This window comes from Myxocyprinus asiaticus, chromosome 7 (assembly GCF_019703515.2).
Source record: "Myxocyprinus asiaticus isolate MX2 ecotype Aquarium Trade chromosome 7, UBuf_Myxa_2, whole genome shotgun sequence".
NCBI lineage: Eukaryota > Metazoa > Chordata > Actinopteri > Cypriniformes > Catostomidae > Myxocyprinus > Myxocyprinus asiaticus.
In genome coordinates, this window is record NC_059350.1 from 27815636 (window position 1) to 27821762 (window position 6127).

The window sequence follows — 6127 nt, forward strand, 5'->3', positions numbered from 1 at the left end:
ATAGCCAGCCAGCCCCAGGAATTGTCTCACCCCCTTTTTGGTCTTGGGTCTCGGGCAGGTCGCAATCGCTGCTGTCTTGTCAATTTGGGGACGCACCTGCCCATGGCCCAAGTGGAACCCCAGATACCGTACCTCCACCCGTCCAATCGCGCACTTCTTCGGATTCGCTGTGAGTTCCGCTCGGCGCAGCGATCTCAGAACCGCCCTCAGATGTTGCATATGCCGCTGCCAATCATTGCACCTACGCCGCTGCCTATTTAGATGACATCATCATTTATAAATGATGATGTCATCTAAATAGGCAGCGGCGTAGGTTGAATGAGGTCTGAGGATTCGGTCCATGAGACGCTGAAACGTAGCCGGGGCTCCAAACAAACCGAACGGAAGTGTCACAAATTGGTGTAAACCAAACGGTGTGGAGAAGGCGGTTTTCTCATGGGAAATTGGTGTCAAGGGGATCTGCCAATAACCCTTCGTCAAATCCAATGTCGAATAAAAATGAGCAGTGCCCAACCGATCGAGCAACTCATCAACACGAGGCATTGGATATGCATCAAATTTAGACACCGCGTTGACTTTCCTGTAATCCACACAGAACCGTACAGACCCGTCGCTCTTAGGCACTAGAACGACTGGGCTGGACCAATCACTGTGGGATTCTTCTATTACCCCCATATCAAGCATCGCATCCAATTCTTCCCTAACAATTTTCTTTTTGTGTTCGGGTAATCGATAGGGGCGGCTACGTACCACCATCCCCGGCTCGGTCTCGATGTGGTGATGGATGAGGTTTGTGCGTCCCGGTAGAGGGGAGAACACATCCGCAAACTCCTGTTGCAACCTAGCAACCTCCGCGAGTTGGCTCGGTGAGAGGTGGTCTCCGCAAATGACTGGGGTGAACTGTTTATGTTTTGAACTCACCTCCGGTCCAAGCTCCGCCTTCTCGGGAACTACCGTGGCCAACGTCATGGGAACCGCCTCCCTCCACAATTTCAGGAGATTGAGGTGGAATATTTGACGAGCGTCCCCTCTATCGGTCCGTTTAACCTCATAATCGAGATCTCCCACTCATCGTGTGACCTCAAAGGGTCCTTGCCCCTTGGCGAGTAATTTAGAGCTCGATGTGGGAAGCAATACAAGCACTTTATCTCCCGGTGCAAATTCCCTTAGCTGAGTTTCCCTGTCATACAGTCGGCGCTGTCGTTCTTGAGCTTGGAGCAAATTCTCCTGTGTTAGTTGTCCCAGAGTGTGGAGTTTTGCTCTAAGATCAAGAACGTACTGAATTTCATTTTTACTGTTTGAAGGTCCTTCCTCCCAGGCCTCTCGCAATACATCAAGCACGCCGCGTGGGCGTCGTCCATACAGCAGCTCGAATGGGGAGAAGCCAGTGGAGGCTTGCGGGACCTCTCGTACTGCAAATAACAGGGGGTCGAGCCATTTATCCCAATTTCTAGAATCATCGTGCACGAACTTACGAATCATGTTTATGAGGGTTTTATTAAATCGTTCCACCAGGCCATCCATTTGAGGATGGTATACACTGGTGCGAATCGATTTAATATTTAACAACTTGTACAGTTCGCATAGTGTCCGTGACATAAATGTTGTGCCCTGATCGGTGAGGATTTCTTTCGGAATCCCCACCCGGGAGATTATTTTGAAGAGTGCCTCCGCAACGCTGCGTGCTGAGATGTTGCGAAGAGGCACTGCTTCCAGATATCGCGTTGCATAGTCCACTAGGACCAATACAAAGCGATGTCCGCGTGCTGACCGTTCTAATGGCCCGATGAGGTCCATTCCAATTCTCTCAAAGGGGACCTCGATCAGAGGGAGAGGGCGCATTGGCGCTTTTGGGGTGGCCGGTGGCCGAGCGGCCAGCCCCAGATCTCTGCGGTCCGCTCAAACAAATCCAGGAAGGCCTCGGGGTCGTCCGCCGCCCCCATTTTCTGTAATGTTGGCGGGGGTAACGGCGTGGGTGTGTCCGGGGTCACAGCTGAGGATGCCCCCTGGCTGAGGAGGCTCTGGATCGCCTGCCGGTCCTCGGCTTGAGCATGCATGAGCTCGACAAACCTGCGGTCTTGATCTTGTCGGAGCTCAAGCAGCGTTTGTTGGTGGTTCTGATGTAGGCTGGCGAGGGCTTGGAGGATCTCCGCCAACTGGGAGGACTCTACGGGACGACCTCCATCCATCTTCGACCCAAACTTCAATCCCGGTTTTCGGCACCAGTGTAAAAGATGAAGCGAGAAGCAGTTTTTCCTTCTTAAGGTGAGGCTTTATTTTCCCCTCTTCGCGACACCACTTTACAGTTTACCTTTATGCACTAAACTAAACACTAACACACACTGCTTTCACAAATAAACTTTCACTACTAAAAAATCCTTGCTCTGGCCCGGCTCTGTCGTATCCAGTCTCTCTCTCGACTAAGTGCTGTGTCGCTCTATTTATGCCGCTCTCCCCATGCTCACTGAAATTAGAGACAGGTGTTAGACATAATTTAGCTCAGGTGTAAGCGCCCTTACCGCTTTCTCTCTCTCCGGAGAGATGCTTGACCACGCCCCCGCTGCCACAGGGTCATTTTTGATTTCATGCTCACTTTCACTCTTACTATGTCATTGAGCCAGCAACCCTCCTCCAGCATTGCCAGGTCGCTCTGTCTAATGCATTGTTTGAAAGCCTGCTTATCACCATGTTTGGGTTATCTTGTTCCAGAATACGTCTCACCTCTGATGCCATGTCCTGTACATATATGCAACATACAAATAAACAACCTCAAAGAATCCTGCTCAGTGGACAGACTTCATTGGCAGAACACATTATTTTATTTCACAATCACATATTATTTCACCTCTATTAACATAGGTAAGTTTTCACTATGGTTCACAAGATAACTTTTGTCAGCGTGTATCAATGTGGTTGCTTTCCTTGTTTCTTCCACGGAGACCTCCACACCACATGCCTGTTTTAGCTGAAGAGAAAAGCATAAACAACTTAGATTTCATGCATTATTAACAGATTAATTAATGATAGTATGGTAACCATATATTACCTGAAGCAAATCTTTGTCCATCTGTGTCTTCTATCCTCTCTGTCTTTTTTGACTTGTTATGGAAATACCCATCCTCTGATAGGGAAATGAACAGAATGATATGAAACATAATAAACAAATGAAGCATCACAGTAACATGAGAAAACACAGCATTTGTATAGCACATAGTATTTTCAACAATGAACTATAAAAGGTTGCCAAATAACAACACAAGGCATGACAAAAAGTTGACATAGGTCAACAAAACAGGAAAGTAAATGGTACATAATTTACAAAAAGGACACTTCGGCAAACATTGTATTGCACTGTGTTGCAACAAGATAATAAAAGTGCAAAAAATAACTTTTTAATTTACATTAATATTTTACCATTTAATTGTAATAAAACAAACCTTTGTTTGCAACTGGCATCACTCTCATTTTGCGTTTTCTGACAGTTTTTTGTTTTGGCCTTCTTACAGCGACTTGGTAAAGCCCTAAGGTTTTGCTTGACAACTTCTTGCTGCTGGAGAACAAGGCCATGATCCTTGGGTAAACAGGATTTGAGTGTTTCACAAAGGTCATGAACAACACAAGATGCATTCTGGATAGCCTCCATGTCAGTGCACATATATGATACTTCATGTAAATGTTTGAGCTCTTCACGTAGACGCCAAAGATCAGCTGCTACACCAATTGACTGTGGCTCACTGCTGAGTGTCTGCTTCCTTGGGAAGGCAGAGGACTAACACAAAAATCAGTAGAGAGGTCTTCTTGAGTTCTGTTTTCAGTGATTTGTGGACCTTTTGTTAGAGCAGCACTGAAATCCAGAGTTATATATGGGCTTCGACATTACAAAACTGGGCTATGGTCTCCCCATGTTTTGTCAGTGTGCCTAAAAACAGCAAAGAAACGCTTGCATGGTAAGAACGTTGTTTTGAAGAGGACACATTCAAAAGATTGGTACCTTTCAGAGTCATAGAGTTCTACTTTGTACCATGCAGAGATTGTTTCACTCTTTACCTTGAAATATTCCTTTCCAAGTACCTCCACATGCTCTTTTGAATAGATGGAAGCCGCTTGGATACTGTTTAAGCAATGTTTGACAAAATTCCTGGGTCTGTCTCTCAGGAATGTTGGAACATCTGGATTGTATGTCTTGTATTCATCACTGTAGATTAAGTTGAGTCTACTGTAGGATAGCAGCTGTTCTGGGATGAACTCGCATACTATAGTTTCAAGCAGAGATGAAAGACTTCCTGTTCAAGAAAATTTGAGGAAGAAGCTCTCAACTCCATTATTTGTGGTTACTGCCACAGATAATCCTTGAGGCACATAGGCCCTACACCACCGCTGCAAAACAAAAGAACATGTTACTTTGATGAAAGTGATGCAGAAAAAATGGAACATTACACCCTGTCTACACTGGATGTATAGAAGTGAACATTCTAAACTGGTCCATTTGTCTTGCTGTCAGGAGTAGTGCAAGTTGACACAGCGCGAAACAGTCTGGGGCATCCTTTACTGTCGGCTCGGCGCAACTAACGTATCAAGTGTAGACAGCATCATTGATGATAGTGATTTGCTTTTTTTGTGTCTGTCTGGTGTAGATAGGGTGTAGGAACTTCAAAGTGAACTAAATGCTGGCCTGTCCTTTTATCCCAATCTAATTGTACAACAACTGAACATGTGGAACACAGAACATGTCCAGTGCAGTACCTCACCTCCCAAATACATAGCCACCTTGTATCAACATAATGTCTGACTTCAAATGACTTGTTGTAAACTTTGCTCTCCTTCAGTGTGTCCTTCAGTACAAATGAAAAGTTAATATAAATGAAACAACTAAACACTTCCCACTAAAAACAAATGCAATAGTTTAGAGAAAGTACATGTACACTTACATTTATTCATTTGGCAGACGTTTTTATCCAAAGCGACTTACAAAAGAGGAATAATACATCATAGTACATGAGTACTTTTGAATTTTGAAGATGTTTTTGAAAAACTAATGGAAAATCAAGGTTTTACTGGTTTACTTCTAATCAAAAGTAAAAAAAAAAAGTTTAAAAAAAAGCAATCAATGCAAAATGTACATTATCACACATATACATGATCAAAATTAAAAGCTTTGAGTAAGATGATAATCTGGTATCAATGAAAAAAAAAAAAATGATTTGTTCACTTCAACTGGACCGTACCTTGTCTTGTCCAGCGTAACCAAGCTTGCTCACAATGGAATGAGCATAAATATTTCTGTGTGTTTGGAAATGTATGGTCCAGAGCTTGGTATTCCTGTTGTGAATAATCAAGCATGAATTACTTTGGCTCCAAATGCAGATTCCAATGTTTCAAGATGTTAAGGCTTCAGCTATTGCTGCGGTTGTCTCATTTTCACATATAAACTCAGCAATAGTTTTGTAGCCAACATTTGTCGAACAACAGCGAGAAACAGGGGCAGTGCATATTTGGTGGTTCTATATGTGGCATTAAGTAGGACCATATCTCCATAATGGTTAAGTAACTGCTGCTGTAGTACGTTTTGATGAATAAACAAGTATGTTTCTTGTGATGACGTCATCTCTGGTGTGTGTTTATCCTCAAAATCAGAGTCTTCAGTAGGGATGGGTATTGAGAACCAGTACTAAATTGGTACCGGTTCCTGACTGGTCAGTACCGAAATATTGATAAGCTCCTGGACAAACGGTGCTGCTATCGGTATTTATGTAACGTTAATTCATGATAACATAGTAGGCATTTTCAAATTCCTAGCCATTCCCCTAATGATGATGAAGCTGCCGGCGTCAGGCGATTACGTTTGACACTGCGTAGCTGCGTGTTTACATTCTCTCCAGTCATGGCTGACAGAGCAAAATGTTTTAAAGTGTGGGCTCACAGGGCCTGGGTAGCTCAGCGAGTAAAGACGCTGACTACCACACCTGGACTTCGCAAGTTCGAATCCCAGGGGTGCTGAGTGACTCCAGCCAGGTCTCCTAAGCAACCAAATTGGCCTGGTTGCTAGGGAGGGTAGAGTCACAAGGGGTAACCTCCTCGTGGTCACTATAATGTGGTTCGCTCTCGGTGGGGCGCGTGGTGAGTTGTG